Genomic DNA, 21385 nt, shown 5'->3' with positions numbered 1-21385 from the left:
CTTCATGTTTTCCACCTAGCGCATTCCTCTCCTATTAACCCACGGGTCTTAATAAAGATTCCAAGGTTGCAACAAGCTAGCAAGCATGAGAACATCGGCTGTTTGCTCCCTGCTTGCTGCTAATATCGCAGGTACACCAAGGCATTGGCTGTCTGCCCCAGCATACACAGAATACTGGAATCTTTATGCTCACACATTTTCACTGAAAATCCAAAGAGGATTTTGCACATTTTTTTCAGTCTGACTGAAAAGGTTTGAAGAGTTACAGTTTCCAAAGTAGATTGCTTTGTGTTAGTTCTAAAAGGTTTTTTTTTCCAGAAGAAAACAAACAAAAAGCCACATGAGCATACACGTTCTCACTTGAATAGTCATGCATATCACACAACATGTGAAAGCTGTAAGCTATAAATATGATGACAGAATCCTACAGCAAAATATTTTATAGGTTTTTGTTCTTATATGAGGAAAGGAATAAAACTTTTAGAGATGATCCTGTCTGTGGCTATGTTGGAAAAAGTTTAGAATTTTATTTTTTCTGTTTACAAAGCATTGTATATGTCTCAGAATGTATTTCTCTCTTACGATAAAAAAAAGGAAAAAACTAGAGAAATTGAATAGTCTCACCTTGATAAGATGTAATCAGCCAGATGGGGCAGAAGTGTGATCATATCTATTATGTAATCTCAGCCATCTTGACAGTTAGATACAGTTTAGAAATAAAGGTACACAGTGACTTTGAACCAACTTGATCAAAAATTTTTTGAAAGATCCTCACAGTGAAGAGGACATTGGAGTGCTATACTTCCTATCATGGCTTTAAAAGCAGAGTCTGACTTCCCTTCTGGTAAGCCTTGGCACAGCGCCATGAAAGAAGCAGGAGCCAACTCTGCTTTTAGTATAAAACTCCTGCAAAGCAAATGAGGATACACCATGAAGATATTTGTCTAGAAGGTGACAAGCGGGGTTCCCCAGGGTTCAGTGCTGGGTCCAACCCTGTTCAATGTCTTTATCAATGACCTGGATGAAGGCATTGAGTGCACCCTTAGCAAGTTTGCGGACGACACTAAGCTGGGTGGAAGTGTCAATCTGCTGGAGGGTAGGGAGGCTCTGCAAAGGGATCTGAACAGGCTGGACCACTGGGCAGAGTCCAATGGGATGAGGTTTAACAAGGCCAAATGCCGCGCCCTGCACTTGGGGCACAACAACCCTATGCAGTGCTACAGACTAGGAGAAGTCTGTCTAGAAAGCTGCCTGGAGGAGAGGGACCTGGGGGTGTTGGTTGACAGCCGACTGAATATGAGCCAGCAGTGTGCCCAGGTGGCCAAGAAGGCCAATGGCATCTTGGCTTGTATCAGAAACGGCGTGACCAGCAGGTCCAGGGAGGTTATTCTCCCTCTGTACTTGGCACTGGTGAGACTGCTCCTCAAATCCTGTGTTCAGTTCTGGGCCCCTCACCACAAGAAGGATGTTGAGGCTCTGGAACGAGTCCAGAGAAGAGCAACAAAGCTGGTGAAGGGGCTGGAGAACAGGCCTTATGAGGAACGGCTGAGAGAGCTGGGGTTGTTTAGCATGGAGAAGAAGAGGCTGAGGGGAGACCTCATTGCTCTCTACAACTACCTGAAAGGACGTTGTAGAGAGGAGGGTGCTGGCCTCTTCTTCCAAGTGACAGGGGACAGGACAAGAGGGAACAGCCTGGAGCTCCGCCAGGGGAGGTTTAGGCTGGACATTAGGAAAAAATTTTTCACAGAAAGGGTCATTGGGCACTGGCAGAGGCTGCCCAGGGAGGTGGTTGAGTCACCTTCCCTGGAGGTGGTTAAGGCACGGGTGGACGAGGTGTTGAGGGGCATGGTTTAGTGTTTGATAGGAATGGTTGGACTCGATGATCCGGTGGGTCTCTTCCAACCTGGTTATTCTGTGATTCTATGATTCTATGATTCTAAGGTGAACTCCCATCTATTTCTAATACTGATAAAATCTCACAAAAATTATCTGGGTTACACAGAGGTTACTGAAGTAAACTAGCTTTCCTTGTCTGCTGTTTTAGATATCAGATGTGATCATTCTTCTAGTAAAAACAAGCTAAAATCAATTTGCATAATTTCAGTATTATTTAATATTTAGCAATCACTAAACCTTAATTTGTATGTTTGCAGTGCAATAGAATGAGATCCTCTAAAGAGATTTGTATATATTACAACCATTTCTACAAGTTATATTTAACATTTTGCAATATGGTATCTAAAGTTCAAATTTTGCACCACATTTAAAAACCTGTATAGACAGGAATTATTCTGAATGTAGATTATTACACCAAAACCACCTCCAAGTCTGCAAAATTCTTTACTTTGATAATCAAGTCAAGTTTTAATTGCAAGGAGGATATTCACTCCCAAATACATATCTGAATGCAAGATTCTTGTATCTTCATAGAGAAGGATGGGGGAAAACTATTAACAGAGACCAAAACAGAAAATCTATACAAGTGTGTCATTCTAAACGAGTATTAAGACATATCATATCTTCATGCACAAGAGGAGATAAAGGCGCCTACAGTTTAATCAAATTACAGGACTACACAGCTGCTTCTATCAGAACCATCAATTACAACCTACAATCTGAATATTTTCCATTCATGACATATACCACTGTTCCAGGGAATTTCCCACTGGTTTTAATAGGATGGCTAACTAGAGATTAACCTTTATCATTTAGAATTTTAAACTGCTAGAGCAATGGGCAAAAATTCATGCAGACTTAAACGTGTGTTTCCAGCACTATCCCACATTAGAGGGTTAATTACTTTCTCGTTCTTAATATAGAACTGTATTCAGTTGCTAAGGAAACCAATGATTTCTTCTTGTCTACAAGTACTTGAAGATTGTTTTGGCTTCTTTGTTTTGGAGGCTGTTTTGTTATTCTTATTGCTGTTATTTTTCACTAATATTAAATCAAAAAATGCACAATAACACTAAGGATTAAAAATGGAAAATGCAGGCTGACCTAGTAATGGCCAGATTTGTAACAGTGAGGCAAAAGAGTCTGGTTTTGGGGAAGTGAGATGTAGGCTCTTCTTTTAATTGTTTCCTCCCAGAAAGCAAAGTTAGGAGCAGTGAATATGCACTGGCTTTGAGCCGTGAAGCTGATGGTGACTAACCTTCAGCCAGCTCAAGCTACTCTGCCTATTAAGTATAGCCACTCACCTTATCTCTCCATTTCTTCTTTATGTTTTAGATGTGTGTTGTGGTTTGAGCTAATTTAGAATCAGTTTCTGTGACTAACTCAGTTGATCTAAGTAACTTCATTTTCTGAAAGCTAAGTGCATGTTTATTAGACAGCGCTCTTCTCCAGAAGTGATAATGCAGGGCATTGGTACGCAAAAAGGACGATGCTTATACTTGTTCCTACAGCAACCAAGGCCATCCTCAAGCTGGCAGAAAAGGGCCACACCTACGAGGAGGGATGAATAGCGTAGCTGACCCTAAACTAACAAACAGACTATTCCATCCCATATGTGTCATATTTGGTTTAAAACTGGGAGATCACAAGGGTCTTCTCTTCTGCGATAGTTGACATCCCGTGAGGACCTTGTCTGTCTGCTCCAGGTCACGAATCCGTGTGTTCCTGAATCCAGCACTCTTTGCACCTTAACTGACACATCATGAGACAAGTAAATATCCAAATATACCAAGAATGAGTGGAGTTCTTTTTATTGTTTTAAATTAATACAATTTTGATTACATTCAGTAACTTGACATAGGATATTCTGGCAGACATGGGACAAAATGAGTGAATTCTGTAGAAAGAGATCTGGAGTTTTGGGTTAATGGCAAGCTGAATATGAGTCAACAGTGTGCTCTGGCAGCAAAAACAAAAGGCCACCGGTATCCTGGGATGCATCAGACACAGTGTAGCTAACTGATCAAAAGAGGTGATTTTCCCACTCCATGCTGAGCTGGTATGGCAGCACCACAAGTACTGAGTGCAGTTTGGGGCCCTTCAGTTCAAGAAGGACATAAAATTATTAGAGTGTGTACAGAAGAGTGCGGCCAAGATGGTGAAAGGTCTCCAGGGCAAGACTTAGGAGGAGTGTTTGAGGTCACTTAATTTGTTCAGCCTGGAGAAGAGAAAGAAGTAGCAGATGGGGATGTGCTGGTCTCCTTTCTCTAGTGACCAGCATTAGAACACAAGAAAATGGAATGAAGCCATGTCAGCAGAAGTTCACGTTGGACATTAGGAAAAGGTTCTTCACTGACAGGCTGGTCAGGCGCTGGAACAGGATCTCCAGGGAAGAGGCTTTTGAGAAACAAGTTTTTAATCATCTAACATTGATAATTTGTTAAGGTTTTCTTCAGAATTCTAGAGATGTTACTTGTAATGGAAAGCATAGCTTTTAGAAAAATCTTTGCAGAGCTTCTGCAGAGCTTGTACAGATCCCTTTGGGACCAAATTCACTCCAGTCTGGTTCATAGCTACTGTTTATGGTGCTTTTAAGAATAATTCCACCTACTCATGAAGATTTATAAGTATAATATACAGTATAAATGATATCTTTCTTTTTGTTCTGATATTCTTAAGTTCTCTCTAGCTCTCCCTTATATTTCAGTAGCTTATTAGGTCTCTTTATAATTAAATGCATATCAAATAATACATGTTTAATTATTAGTTCATTCAATGAAACAAAATGTTCTTGAGATCATGCATCACAAATACATATAATGCACTCCCTTAGTATTTTCTAAATAAGCCTTACAATAATGTGTGGTAATAGAATCCTCAGAAAAGTGAAAGGAGAAGTCAAAGGACAAAATTATAGAAATAAAAATGAGCTTTAAGTGTTTTCAAAGCATCTGAGAAAGGATGTTACCATTCACACTACGTAGAAGATGCTCAGATATTCAGAATAGGAAACAATATAAACATCTAAAATAGATTATGACTATCGAAGGTCAGATTTACCACTGCACTCTAGCTGCTTTTTGTGGATCTGGTGATACAAAGTAGCCATAAACTCAGTTTTAGTTGGTGTTTCAATTATGTTTATAGCGGACTTGCAGAATGCTCATATTCTTCATTTTCTTTAGAAAAACTTTTGAGCAACTAATTTTGATATGTCAATCACCATTAGGTGACTACATCAGTATCAGTATCTACAATGAAATATGAGATTGCACATAACTGCTTTCTCATGATTAATGGATAAATAACTGCAGTACCTCAGTTACCGTGGGACAAACTGTAGTGACTGTGATAATTTTTAGTGGTGAGCATAAAAGCAACTACCATAGCAACTCAAATAATTTTTTTGTTTCTGCTTTTTCTTTCATGTGGTAAATACAAGCAGCTCTGTAACCGGATATTTCCTTGTCAAGCTGTACCTGGCAAGTAACCTCTGAGATGGGTTTGGGAGTTCTTTTGGGTTTGCTTTTTTTTTTTAAATTACTTTTTTTTTATTTTAACACTGAAATAATAAACTGCAGTGAATTTAGTTCTGCTTTAAATATCTTCTTTTCCTGGAAAGCAAACCAAACAAATACTTTAAATAACCTGTGTTAATTCCATTGTCAAGAATGATTGCAAATTATAAGTGCAGGTAAGGCAAAAGCTAAATAATTTGTGTGTTCCTGCTTTTATGCTTTCCAGGATAGGGAAATATTGGGCTTAATCCTCCATAAGAAACAAAATATATCCTGAAACAAAGGCATTTGTTTGCTTTCAAGTAAAAATAGTTTACACTGCAGTAATACAAATGCCTTCGAATTCTAAATTGACAAAGTGTGGGAGACATAAATCTGACATACTGTTTTAACACTACAGTCAGTTAATTTTTCTCCAGTTGTAGCACAGGCTAAATGAAGCATCTAACCCATCTGTAAATTTTATTGATGTTTTCTGTTCAGAACTGAACAATCTTAATTTTAGTTAACCTTATGTTTTATTGGATTGACTACAGCCACATTGGAGAATTGCACTTGCTATTTTACAGAAATATTGAAAGAAGAGAGTTCCTTAACTTGTGTTCAATCTACTAATCCAGTCAATAATTCAGACTGGCCTATAGGCAAATCAATCGCCTGCAGCTATTGCAGTCATGACTGAACAGGACAAGCAAGATCCCTACTTCAAATAATGGTTCTCACTATTTCTAGTAAGTCTGTTACATATGGAATGCATTTTGAAAATTTAATAAACCATCGTCCTTCATGTGTATCTTGACACTTCTGAATTATAGACTCAGAGACTGGAGGCTCAAAATGGGGAAAGGTGGAGCCTGTAAGCAAAATAGGGTCAATGTAGACAATGCACATATTCATTCAACTGTACAGAAAGTGTTTGCAGCAGACTGCCTCTGTATTCTAAAGCAAATAATATTCTTGAGCCAACCAAAGCCTGTTTGTACTTCTATTCCCTCTGATGATTCAAACAAGCAAACAAAACAACCAAAAGCCCAACAACAGAAAGGCTGCTTCCTACTGATTTGGGTCACTGAGGTGGAAAACATCCAAATCTGGTTGTCTATGTTTAATGTATAGTTCCCATTAGAGCCAACGGGACACACAGGGAGATCCGGCTGATGAGTGACAAAATTTCTGGGAGGATGAACTAAATCACTCAAAGTGAGTCACATGAATCAAACAATGTTGTTACCTTATGCCAAAATTAAGCAACTAAATTAACCACTTGTGTTTCTAAAACACTTAAGTGCCTTTATTTCATGTATCATCTCCACGTAATATGTCTCCAAGTAATATGTCCTCTTGTTTCAGGACTCACTTTCAAACACTTGTCTTTGCTTTTCTGTCTTTCAAAAATTATATTTATCTCACTGGATAGTTGCTTTAGCCACCTGATGTGTTTTTTACGTCAATGGATAAAATTTTTATCTCACTGGAAACACCTTGGTTCTTCTACTTTTACCAGCACCAAGCATGCTAGTCAAGCACTCTGAACTAGTTTACCTGTTATCTTTAATGCCTGGGTATTATTATGGACTGTGATCTGGTTCACAGCAGGAAAGTAATGTTTTACCCCAAGATGGTGTGAATGGATGTATAAGCAATGTGCATAAGCAGGGCAGCAGCAAAAAAGGGAGGAAGGGAGTGAAGTAACTTGATAATATCAGTGAAGTCGTGCATAAATCAGGTTTAGATATATCCTCTCATAAATTTAGTCATATAAGTAAAGCACTTGTGACTGAAATGTGCTCGTTCCAGGCTATATGTGCATTCAACGAGGAGAAGATGACAACCCTCAGAGAGGATTTTGTCTGCTAAAAATCATCTTAAAAAGTTGGCACTTCTATGTGACACAAGGAGTTAAGGCTGACAAGTCCTCTAACACTGATGTCTCATTTTACTGCCTAAATCATTTGAGATATACTTACAAATTCTTTCAGCACAAGGTCCTTTCCACAAAATACTTTCAACATAAAAAAAGATTCTCCTTTGTTCAGTGATTATTTCTACCTACTTAATCATATTTGTGGAATTATGTTTTAAGCATACTGAAGATAAGGCTCAAAATTCTCAAGAATTTATCAGGACCAAAGTTTTGAATTTTATAATAAAATATTAAAGCATATTCTGCAGACCGGTAACATAATAATTTATTCATTGTGATTAAGTGATACAGCTTTTTCAATATAATATTTAAATTTAATTGGCATAAAAAGAATAACATTTTTTAAATATATATAGACATGTCCCAAAGAGCAAATCTCACTTTGGGTATTTCTACATGAGCCATGAAAAACAGCTGTTGGTTAATTCTGTCCTTCTACTATGACTCAGTAATAGAAAAATGATGTGCTTGAGATATCATTAAAAGTCTGAGCACTAGTTCTGGAAGTTACATTCTTATCTAAATATCCTGAAAAAGAAGGTTAGAAAGTCCTTATTTCTTGTTGTACTTCTTCTGCATTCTTGAGTAGAAATGGACTGGGATTTTTTTTTCCCCCAATTAAATTATTTCACAATATTTGAGAAGTCTTGGCCCATATTATGTACATCATTATTTCAATTCATACCTGTTACATCATGATATAATGTGCCATAAAGTGGTGGCAATTTGTTTTCAACATGAGTTTTTCTATTAATTTAGATTATGAACAAATAAGACAAAATATGAAAAAAAGTACATATTAAAATTCAGACATGGAAAAAAACCCCAACATCCCTTTGCTTTTAGGAGGAGAGGAAAAAATGTTGCAGCTGCAGAGCATAAATATTTTTCAAATGGATTCTAATTTTAGCCTAATAATTTCACCTACCTCCACTCCTCGATGCTAAGCAGCCACCAAATATTTTTTATTCCCTCAGATAGTAATTCCATCTTCCCTCCATTGTTTGGAATTACAAAAAATGCATTATAAATATATGACGCTTGGGAAAAAGTAACAGCTGAATGCTTCTGGGATATTAGTAATATTTGTGCAGACTTCACTGGATATAAGATGAACTCAAACCGTCATGCTCTAGAGAAAGTTTAGTACCCACAAGACTCTCCATGTTGTTTGATCTTATTTCTGTTAATAATCCAAAGAATGTATTCTAACACTTAAATTTTTGAGTTGTTTCAGGATTTTGATTGTTGGGGGTTTTTTTGTTTGTGTTCTTTTTTTCTCAGTGCTTTCATTAGTTTTGTTCTGTAGTGAAAATAAGACTGTTAATGTTGTTTAAGTGAAAATCCCTATGAGGCAATAGTGAGAAATAACAAATGTAACAGAAGTTCAGTCCTAACCTGATCACCTTCTATGACAAAGTGACTCGGCTGCTGGATGAGGGAAAGGCTGTGGATGTGGTCTTCCTGGACTTCAGTAAAGCCTTTGACACAGTTTCTCACAGCATTCTGCTTCGGAAACTGTCAGCCTCTGGCCTGGACAGGCGCACACTCTCCTGGGTGGAAAACTGGTTGGATGGCCGGGCCCAGAGAGTGGTGGGAAATGGTGTGAAATCCAGCTGGAGGCCAGTGACAAGTGGGGTTCCCCAGGGCTCAGTGCTGGGTCCAGCCCTGTTCAATGTCTTCATCAATGACCTGGATGAAGGCATTGAGTGCACCCTTAGCAAGTTTGCAGACGACACTAAGCTGGGTGGAAGTGTGGATCTGCTGGAGGGTAGGGAGGCTCTGCAAAGGGATCTGAACAGGCTGGACCACTGGGCAGAGTCCAATGGCATGAGGTTTAACAAGGCCAAGTGCCGGCTCCTACACTTGGGGCACAACAACCCTATGCAGTGCTGCAGACTGGGAGAAGTCTGTCTAGAAAGCTGCCTGGAGGAGAGGGACCTGGGGGTGTTGGTTGACAGCCGACTGAACATGAGCCAGCAGTGTGCCCAGGTGGCCAAGAAGGCCAATGGCATCTTGGCTTGTATCAGAAACGGCGTGACCAGCAGGTCCAGGGAGGTTATTCTCCCTCTGTACTCGGCACTGGTGAGACCGCTCCTCGAATCCTGTGTTCAGTTCTGGGCCCCTCACCACAAGAAGGATGTTGAGGCTCTGGAACGAGTCCAGAGAAGAGCAACAAAGCTGGTGAAGGGGCTGGAGAACAGGCCTTATGAGGAACGGCTGAGAGAGCTGGGGTTGTTTAGCCTGGAGAAGAGGAGGCTGAGGGGAGACCTCATTGCTCTCTACAACTACCTGAAAGGAGGTTGTGGAGAGGAGGGAGCTGGCCTCTTCTTCCAAGTGACAGGGGACAGGACAAGAGGGAATGGCCTCAAGCTCCACCAGGGGAGGTTTAGGCTAGACGTTAGGAAAAAATTCTTTACAGAAAGGGTCATTGGGCACTGGAACAGGCTGCCCAGGGAGGTGGTTGAGTCACCTTCCCTGGAGGTGTTTAAGGCACGGGTGGATGAGGTGCTGAGGGATATGGTTTAGTGTTTGATGGGAACGGTTGGACTCGATGATCCGGTGGGTCTCTTCCAACCTGGTTATTCTGTGATTCTGTGATTCTGTGATTCAAACTGCATCGCGGGTATATTACTAACTTTTTCCTGGTAACAACTGGTAAATTCCTGGCTCTGTCCAGTTTGTACTTAGCCCAGATCCCTGTTACCAAGAGTACTCTCAGCTCATCAGATATTCGATCCTCTTTTGAATAAATATTGTTACAAATTTTTTTTGATTACTTAGTATCTCTGAATTCCCCTAGTTTGGTGAAAAAGTAATGACTATTTTTGTCATTATAAACCATTATGCTTGTTTTGGACAGAACTTTTATTATATTATAAAGCATGAAATTTGCTCTGCTGATTCATTCTAATGGTATATTTTCCCTTTTTTCGTTTTTATATCATGTTGTCAAATTAGAGATTTGAACAATTTTGTGGTATGAGTTCAAAAGGGGACATAAACCAGTAGAAACTGCTAACTATATCAACCAAACATTTAGCCAGGGGACCATTAATGGAGATAGAGTTAGACATTGGCTCCAAAAGCTTTATCAGGGAAACAAGAGCCTTGAAGTTGAGGAGGGTCACAAACATCCTCCTGTGACAGACAACAATAAATTGAGGGCTGTTACTGAAGCAGATCCATACAAAACATCTTGAGAGGCTGTAAAAGAATCAAATGTTGACCATTCAGCAGTTGCTCAACCTTAGCACCAAACTGGAAAAAAAAAAACAATCTCAACAGATGGATGCCATGCCAGCTGAACAAAAATTTTAAAAAGTCACTGTTATGAAGTCTGATCTGCGTATCTTTTGCATAACAAAACCAATCTGTTTCTTGATAACATTGTGACATGTGATGGGAAATGGATTCCATACAGCAACTGACAGCATTCTGCACAGTGACTAGACCAAAGTGAAGCATCAAAAACTGTTCCCCAAACTGAAGCTGCATCAAAATAAGATTATGGTCACTGCTTGGTGGTTGGCAAGTTGAATCATTCACTGTAGCTTTCTGAATTCATTTTGATGCAGAGTATTGCCAAGAAATTGACTAAATGCACCAAGACCTGCAATGTTTATGTCCAACATTGGTCAGATGAAAGGGACCAATTTTTCTTCGTGACTAGGTCCAACCACATGTCCTGTAAATGACACTGCAGAAGCTTCATGAACTGGGCTAAAAAATTCTACCTCACCCAGCTAAGTCACCAGACCTGTCTTACACTGATTACCACATTTTCAAGCATTTGATAGCTTTCTGTAAGAGAAGGTTTTCCACAACAAAGTAGCAATGCCTTGAAAGGCCTTTGAAGAATTCACCAGTTCCAGGACTCCAGAATTCTATGCTACTGGAATAAATAGACTTGCATCTTGTAGACAAAAATGTGTAGATTATAATAGCTCTTATTTTGATTAATCAATTTTATTCTAAGTTAAGAGGTATGACTTTAAATTTGATGGATAAAAATGCCGATTATTTTTGCACCAACTTAATAAATGGGTTTTGATCATGAAAGAGGAAGCAACTAGTGTCGCAAAAGCTAAGCAATATCTCAGACTTCCCAGTCAAGTCTGATTATCCTAATCTATATTATCAGCAAATAAAGGCTATTCCTTCCTACTCAGCTCAGATTGCTTTAATCACAGTAGAGTTTGGGGGTTTCAGACCTCATTCTCAACTGTAGTGTCATAAAAAATACATCTGTAGGATTCTCCACTTGCTGGAATAAGCAACTAAGTGGAGGAAAAGGTATTTGAACATCATTTTCTGTTGGAGCTTCAAGCTACCAGCCAGCCTGATGATTGAATTGTAGACACTTCTTTCAGCAACAGTTACAAGTTTGACTAAGGGGTCTATTAATTGATCTTTATGTATATTTCTGCTCTCCCACTGTTTTATACTTTCAATACTAAATGAGAATGCAACCATGCAAGAGTATAAGTCACTGAAAATATTTTTATTCTAACAGCACAAGTATGCTATAGTTTCAGAGGTACAGCTAAATGTCTGATCTATGTGAACCCATAATCTAGCTGGGCAGATCTCTCATTAACTGTAAGATTCCCTAAGATAATTTATAAATCATTATTCTCCTAGTTTTGGTGTAAAGGGTGTATCAAGAACTTTGACAAGATACCATAACTATGCAATTAACCCTAAGGAAATGCTATGGGACAAAAAATTTTAAAAGTACAGTTTCATTAAGTGATTATTATTAACATAGGCCCATTATAAATGTGTTTAGGCAACAGAATAGCATAAACACCAAGAAACGAGGAGGCACTCATTAAGTGGGTAACAACACAAGCAATCTAGATGAAACCTTTGAAAACATTCATTATGCACAGTATTGTGTTGTTCATCTTTGTTCTTATAACTATCTAAGCAATTGCATTAGTTAATACACTCTTACGCTTTGCCTCAGTGGTAATTACAATAAAAAATTATATTCACTGTGCACCTACCATTTGTATTCTACTTGAATTTGTATTGATAAAGTAAAAGATTAACATTAAGAAAAGAAGCAGATTAAGTAAGATTTAAGCTAAATATGAGGAATAAAAAGAAGCTGACCACAACCATAAAAATCTATGTCTTGGAAACTACAATATTATACCACATTTTAAAGACAAGCACACCTAACAGTCTGAATTTCAGGAGTTCTTCTGATCTATTCCATTTATAACAGATAACAGACTTTAAAGATTCTCAACACTTTTCAAAATCACTCTACTTTTACTTGGGTGTCCAGATGAAGATTAAGGAATGCAACTTCAGGCATCCCGCTGCAACAATTTTCACTTCTGTCCTTTTTGCTCTCTCTTGTTATGCCTAATGCCAGCAAAACCCTGGTGGAAATCTAACAGTTTAATAAAGATAAAGTACAGAAAAAAGAAATTGCTCAGAATTCCAGCTGGGTTTTCCACTTTGCTGGTAATTATCATAAGTGCCACCCCACGACTGGAAATGAGAAGAGAAACTGCTGTTATTGGCACTTCCCTGCTCTCTGTGTTGCTTTTTTTTATCCACAGTAACCCCCTAAACAACTTATCCAAAACCAACAAGCTGTGAGTTTCAGCTACTATGCACTCATTTCAAAAGCACTTTTGAACGCAATGGTACCTACACTTTGCTTTTCTTCTCAGCCATTAACTTTTCTGCCATCACATAACTTGCCAAAGGAAAGATGGTATTTCATAGAAATGGGGAAACATAGGGAAAAAAGTAAAGTCAAAGGAAATAATGAAGTATATGATCCTGTTGATGCATTATAGTTTTTTATCCTGAGCATTGGCATCTCTTGATGAGGAATTGACTGGAAGCTGAAGAGGTCCTCAAATAGCATGGATACCATAAAAATACTCTAGTGTCATCTGAGTACTGAAGTACTGAAGTAAAATTACAGAAAGGGCAGAAACAGCTTGAAAGGCCAAGTGGAGCAGCATTTGGAGAACAGCTGCTTACTAGCCCAAATCAGAGGTGCTTTGAAGCCCAAAGTAGCCCAAAGTCAGAAGCAAAAGGGAAGACCATCATCCTGAATCACTGTGTTGCTCACACTGGGCATTGACACTGTGCATGGAACCCAGACACCCCTCTTAAAGCCTGATGATACATCAGAGTAAGACACTACAGATCACAAAATATTCCCGTGTAACTACAGAAGCTAATTGTGCAGCTTAATCAGCTTAGACACCCTTTCATGTCAGTGAGGGGATATGAGCTCATTGAACAAGCAGTTCAGATTCCACGTGAGATAAAAGTACCTCTCAAAGGACCCTCTCTACCTATTTCCATTGAGTAGAGAAAGAACTTAAGCTGCCTAGGCTCCTAATTTAGATATTAAATCTACAGCTGTGCAGAAATAATTTTTTCTCCGTGTTATTATTACATTGTGTTTGCACTGACAAGTAGAAGTACCACTGCTGTAATAAGACAACAAAATTCTGTTGTTTATTTTTTCAAAGTTAATTTATAATATATACTATTTCCTTTGTGGATTTAACAGAGAAATGCATAGTATTATATTAAGATGAAGCAACTACATCCACTGTTGTTTAAAACAATAAAACAAGGAGAGGAATCTAGAAGTTATTACTTGTAAAGTATGCAGTATTTAATTTACATTCAATATTAACAGTATCATGACTTGAAACTAGCTTTAATTTGTACAAAACAAGTTAATACTGATATTTGAACAATACAAATGAAAACAAATTATTGTCTCAAAAGGTCATTCAAGAGCGACAGAAAGGAAAATACAGAATGTTAGATGATAATCCATGTGATCACCTATTTAATTACTGTCATTATACATAGCTGACAGTGTCAAAAGTCACCTGTACAGCTTATATGTAAATTAATAGCTTTATAAATGCAAGTATTTTCTAGCATTCAGTACTAGAAAGATATCTGATGTCCTGTAAATTAACTTCAAACCACTGCTTTGTTTTCAAGTGGATTAATCTCTTTAGTAAGACCAAGATAAAATGATATTATAAATAATTATTAGTCAGTTTGAAAGTGAATTATAAGTATGAAGTATTTTAGGATTTTCACTATTGCACACATTCACTACTGAAGTACCTGAGAATAATAAAAGCACAGAAAACTGTCAATGTTTTCTAATAAATATTAATTTTTTTTTGCAGGCAAAACATAAATATTTTTGGGTGCAATAGTATAATGGATAACTGAAGGGAGTGCAGTTCTACAAACATAACAAATCCGCATCTTAGCAAAGCATTTGGTAGAGAGTCTCAGGAAATATTATTGTGAAAAATCAGATTTCCTTGGATACAAACCATATTATATAGCATGAAAAGTAGCTCAATAGCCATAAACAGTAGTTAATGATGAACGACAAGTTATCAGATAGGAAGAGATGTCTAGGGGCATACTAGTGTGGGAGGTTTTAGTCTCCTTCTTTATCTGACATCTTCATTAATAATTAAGAAAGGAGTTCAAATATCACATTAAGGAAACTCACAGATGATGCTAAATTGAGATGTGATGCAAACACAGAGAATGACAAAGAATAAAATAGAGGTACACTGGGTGTAAGTTCATATAAATAACTAAGTATCTGGCACTTCCACTGACTTCATCAGCTTGCAGTTTCTTTTACATTTTACACCATGCGTACATGAGGGTTTTGAAAATTATTTCCAAAGTCAGCTCCCTCCATGATTCCAGGTTGGTCCTAAAAATCTTTCATTGTAATCGAAGAATAAGCTATGCATACTAATCACCAAGTTATATAATGATAGGTTTGCACAGCCAGAAACAAATAAGTGAGAAAAGAGGTAGATATCTGTACAGGAATCCATATGAGAAGACAACAAAGAACATTTTAACACATTACTTGTTGCAGATTTGAATATGTATAAATATGAAATTATCAAAGAAATCATTAATGTTATATAATTTTGCATGAAATTACATTGTGCATGTCATACATTTTGTATGAAATACATTCCCTGTACCCAGCAGTACAAAAATGCTGGCATTATAGAGAAGAAGAACTCAACAAGTTCCCTTCTGTTCTTTGTACAGTGAAGATCAGAAGGAACATAATTTGTTTGCTTATGACTGAAACAGGTTACTGTATGATTCTACAACTCCTCGTATTCAGATTCATTTTGGGTAGATTTTTATCTCCTAGTTACATACAATTGTATATTTCTTGTCTGTCTAGAACTGCCTTTGCACCAACATTGAACTGTTGCCTTTAGTCTGGTTCACTGGGGAAGAAAATCACCTTTCCTTTTTAGTCTCTTTCCTTCTTTCTCATGAGGATCATATTGCAGGATCAGGCATTGTGATCTGATAACAAAAGGTTAGTCTTGCTGTTGAAATGAAATTCTATTCTTAACTAACAGAATACAACTACTGAACATTACACAGAGAATATTAAAATCCAACATGACTATTTTAATTAATGAATGCTTAGATTTATTGATTTTCTCTGTGTGTAGGATTAGGTTTGGTTAGATTAGTTAAGTTTATTTTTCTGGGTTTTAGCATATTTTCATGCCTTACTCAAGCAAAATGTGCTGCATTCCTTTTGCCTCTATACTACTCTTGAAAACTTTGAGCTCATACAGAATTAGAGTTACATGGAACTCTTTCATATATAAATAACATTGTTTGGTTGGATTTTTAGCATAAAAGTAATAAAGTAACATTCAGCACCTCAGACTTGGACCTTTTCAGTGATCTGCTTGGTGGAGTACCACTGCACAGAGTCTTGGAGGGGAAAGGGGCCCAAAACAGCTAGTTAATATCCAAGGATCACCTACTTCAAGCTCGGGAGTATGCATCCCAACAAAGAGAAAGTCAGGCAAAACCCCCAGGAGACCTGCATGGATGACCAAGGTGCTCCTGGACAAACGTAAACTTAAAAAAGAAGCTTACAGAGGGTGGAAACAAAGTCAGGTAGTCTGGGAGGAATACAGGGAAATTGTCAAAACAGCCAGGTTAGGAAAGCTAACCCACAGAGAATTAAATCTGACCAAGAACGTTAAGGACAATAAGAAAAGCTTCTATAGGTCCGTGACTAAGGAGAATGTGAGCCTTCTCTGGAAGGAAATGGGAGACCTGGTTACCCAGGATGTGGAGAGGGCTGAGGAACTCAATGACGTTTTGCCTCAGTCTTCCCCAGTAAGTGTTCTGGCCACATCGTTCAAGTCACAGAAGGCAAAGGCAGAGACTGTGAAATGAAGAAGCACCCACTGTAGGAGAAGATCAGGTACAAGAACAGATAAGGAACCTGAAGGTGAACAAGTCCATGGGACGTGATGAGATGCATCTGCGGGTCCTGAAGGAACTGGTGGATGAAGTTGCTAAGATACTATACATCATAAATGAGAAGTGGTGGCAGTCCATTGAAGTTCCCGTTGACTGAAAAGGGGAAAACATAAACCTCGTTTTTAAAAAAAAGAAGACCAAAGAAACTACAGGCTGTTCAGTCTCACCTTTATGCCTAGCAAAATCATGGAGCAGATCCTACTGGGAACTCTGCTGAGGCACATGGAAAATGAGCAGTTGATTGGTGACAGACAATGTGGCTTCACTAAGGGCAAACCATGCCTGACAAATCTGTTGGCCTTCCGCGATGGGACTACAGCATTGGTGGATGTGGAAGAAGTTACTGAAATCATCTACCTTGACTTCTGTGTAGCATTTAATACTGTCTCACATGAAACGCTTGTCTCTTAACTGGAGAGACATTAATTTGATGGGTGGATGGACCACTCGGTGGATGAGGAATTGGCTGGATGTGGTTGGTCGCATTCAAAGAGTTGTGGTTAACAGCTCAAAATCCAAGTGGAGACCAGTAATGAGTAGCATTCCTCAGAGTTCAGTACTGGGACAAGCACCGTTTAACATATTTGTTGCAGACATGGACAGTGGGATTGAGGACAGCCTCAGCAAGTTTGTCAATGATGCAAAGCTGTGTGGCATGGTCAACATGCTGAAGGAAAGGGATATCATCCAGAAGGACCTTGACAGGCTTGAGAGGTGGGCCTGTGTGAAGAACTTCATGAAGTTCAACAAGACCAAGCGCAAGGTCCTGCACATGGGTCAGGGCAACTCCAAGCACGAATACACACTGGGTGAAGAATAGATTGAGAGTAGCCCTGAAGAGAAGGACTTCGGTGTACTGCTGGATGAGAAGTTCAGCATGAGCTGATTATGTGCACTTGCAGCCTAGAAACCTAACAATAGTCTGGGCTGCATTTAAAGCAGCCCACTCTACTCCACTCTCATAAGACCTCAGCTGGAGTACTGTGTTCTGGAGTCCTCAGTATAGGAAGGATGTGGATTTGTTAAACTGAGTCCAGAAGAGGTCAATGAAGATGATCAGAGGGCTGGAGCACCTCCCATATGAGGACAAGCTGAGAGATGGTCTTCTTCAGCCTAGAAAAGAGAAGGCTTCAGGGAGACATTCTGGTACTTGAAGGGGGCTTACAGGAAACGTGGAGGTGTTCAAGGCCAGGCTGGATGAGACTTTGAGCAACCTGATCTAGAGGAAGGTGCCCCTGCCCGTGGCAAGTGGGCTGGAACTAGATGATCTTTAATGTCCCTTCCAACTCAAACTTCTCTATGACTCTATGATTTATGCAGTCTGTCCTAGTCATATTCTTCCACTGGTTGTGTTTGATTTACGTTTTGTGAACTTCAAGGATTATGAAGGGGGAAAACCACCAAAAATTGAAGAAAGACAGGAAAGATTTTGGAAAGGAAATTACAAAACCAGTGAAGGAATTATTCTTTTTGGTTCATATGATACAGTGCAAATCAGTGGATTGTTAATATGGTTTTAAATGGGTAATTATTTTTGTCTTCCACATGCTCAGTGAAACATATAAAATAATAAGGTAATTAGTCTTAACTAATTAGTCTTAAATTCTTGGATGGCTCTGCACTTTTCCAGACCTTCTATAAAAGTAAAATCTCCTTTATCCTTATATGCGTAATCAGTAGGACAGGTGTGTCCTTAATACTCCCATAGGACTTGTTGCATGGAGGTGCAACCACCACTGTCATGAAACAGTTGAATATATTTAGGGAGAAATAGCCTTTTGCACAAGAAGAATTTTCTAAATGTTCTGCTTGATAACCTTGGACAGCTGATGATACTTATACCATCAGAGACTATGTTCATTCCTCTCTAGCCAATAAGAAATATGTAGCTACATTAATACAGCTCTTCATGCACTTACAAGCAGGATTTCTACAAAGTATCCCTCTTGAAAATGTATGAAGGAAGCTCTTCATGCACTTAAAGTATCCCTCTTGAAAATGTATGAAGGAAGAAGCATCATAAAATGACATGTGACTATAAAAGGAGATAATAAACAAGTTTTTAAAAGTTCATCCTCTTTTACTATGAGATAATTATGAGAGTGGAGGATTAGTCAGTTATGCCCAATTATACAATTTGCAGATGTCTTGCAGAAACAGATATGGCATACACATTACTAAGATATATTGCATATACAGCTTCTAGTTTACATGCTTTGGTTACAAATAGAATGTCATATCTTAGGGGACAGCATGATGGCATTGATGTTACTAGCAATAAAATCTTGGAAGAGAATGAATGAACTTTATTAGCTTTTAATTTTGATGTCACAATGCTTTTTTAATGCTGAATGTTGCTTGCTGCTTTCTGAATGTTGCTTGTTACTTTATTATAGGCAACTCTGTTGCCTCAGTGCCAACAAGTATCAGCTGAAATTAAGGACTAAGAAATCCCTATTGATTATAACATTACTGTTGAAAAAAACCAATTTACATCTAAATTCTTAGAACACTGAAGAGTCTCAGGTATCTGCCTCATTACTGAGAGTTAAAATGTGTAAAACAAGACCTTACATTTTAAACTACACGGCAGATTTGATGTTTGTTAGATTTGTCATTAGAGTGATTGACAACCGTAACCATCATGCAAAGCATATTTTAACACAGATAAAGTACATTTTAAAGGTGGCTGTTTCTGTTTAAGAAACAGAAGAAAATGTAAAAGTTGATCTCCCAAAGACACACTTTTAATGCTATAAACAGGTTTATATATCTACATAACCTAGACTGATAAAATAATAATAAATATGAAAGTAATTAAATACTTTTTCTAATCAATATCAATGTATATTTCAGAGCACTGATGTAGTTAAAGATATTCCTTGTAATGGAAACTCTAGTTATTATTCCTACATCTGAAGGTCATGTTGAAAATTGAACCTTGGCTTTGCATTTTTGAGAAATATTCTTATACAAATCTCTATTTTTACTATTATTCTTATATCATTTATTATATTATTCTTATATCACTATTATCACTATTATTCTTATACAAATCACTTATCGCTCTCTGTTTAGCCTGGAGAAGAGGAGGCTGAGGGGAGACCTCATTGCTCTCTGCAACTACCTGAAAGGAAGTTGTAGGGAGGAGGTTGCTGGCCTCTTCTCCCAAGTGAGAGGTGATAGGAGAAGGGGGAATGGCCGCAAGTTCCGCCAGGGGACGTTCAGGCTGGATATCAGGAAAAAAAACTTTTCACAGAAAGGGTCTTCAGGCCCTGGAACAACCTGCCCAGGCAGATGATTGAGTCACCATCCCTACAGGTATTTAAAAGACAGGCAGACGAGATGCTCAGGGACACGGTTTAGTGGCAGACAGGAATGGTTGGACTCAGTGATCTAAGAGGTCTTTTCCAACCTGATGATGCTATGATTCTATGATTCTATGACTATTATGGGACTATTGAGGTACTGAGGGGCATGGTTTAGAGATTGGCGGGAATGGTTGGACTCGATGATCCGATGGGTCTCTTCCAACCTGGTGATTCTATGATTCTATGATTCTATAACAGGACTTATACAATTTATATTTTAAGTTTTCCTGCTATTTCTAGAACTCGTTATACTTGGGCATAGTAAAAACCCTCCAGTAAAAGCAAAATAGTATTTTAAATAGAGATTATTAAGATTGCAAAGTAAAGTATCCAAAATTAGAGAATGCTATAACTAGATTTGCCTTAAATTAACGTCAACAAGTATATGTTCTCTGATAAATTTAACTGCATGCAGTAACTAACTAACTTAAGTAATGAATAAAATGGCGGAATAACTACAGTGACTATGATTAATGATCCATCTACCCTGAACTGTTTTCTCTAACCATGATAATTTACATAGATCTAATGAAGAGTGTAAGACTAGTGTTTTCCCAGAATGCTCTTATAGTTTCAAGCAGTTTTTCTTTTTGCTATGACTTATTAAATAACAACAAATGTCTTTTTTTTTGAAGCATGAAGACTCTTATCACTCAAAACATTCTGTGATGAGGAGCTTCATAAATTAGCTATCAAGTATGAAAATATATTTGTTTGGTTCTGATTGCTTTTTTTACCTGTTATTTTGTGGAGAGCAGGGAGCTGGCTTCTTCCCCCAAGTGACAGGGGACAGGACAAGAGGAAATGGCCTCAAGCTCGACCAGGGGAGGTTTAGGCTGGACATTAGGAAAAAAAAAATTCACAGGAAGGGTCACTGGGCACTGGAACAGGCTGCCCAGGGAGGTGGTTGAGTCACCTTCCCTGGGGGTGTTTAAGGCACGGGTGGACGAGTTGCTGAGGGGCATGGTTTAGTGTTTGACAGGAATGGTTGGCCTCAATGATCTGGTGGGTCTCTTCCAACCTGGTGATTCTATGATTCTATGTGAAAAAAGGCTTATTTAACTGCTGTATGAAAGGAATGAAAGACTGAGATTCCCTTAATCAACTGTCATCCATGCTTAATTCTTTATAATGTTTTTAGTATGAAAATGTGGACGTTGTTTTTAATTTTTCTCCGTGATCAAGAAAATCACTGAAGTTTATACTCACTTTTTAACATTAAATGGCTTGCTTCACAACTGTAATGTTATAACAGCACTCAGGGATTTTGCTGCAGTTAGGCTCTAGGCACTAATGCAGTCCTAAGTATTTTTGCTTTGATG

This window comes from Phaenicophaeus curvirostris, chromosome 1, assembly GCF_032191515.1.
Source record: "Phaenicophaeus curvirostris isolate KB17595 chromosome 1, BPBGC_Pcur_1.0, whole genome shotgun sequence".
Taxonomy (NCBI): domain Eukaryota; kingdom Metazoa; phylum Chordata; class Aves; order Cuculiformes; family Cuculidae; genus Phaenicophaeus; species Phaenicophaeus curvirostris.
The sequence above is the reverse complement of the archived record's forward strand: the minus strand, read 5'-3'. Positions refer to the sequence as shown.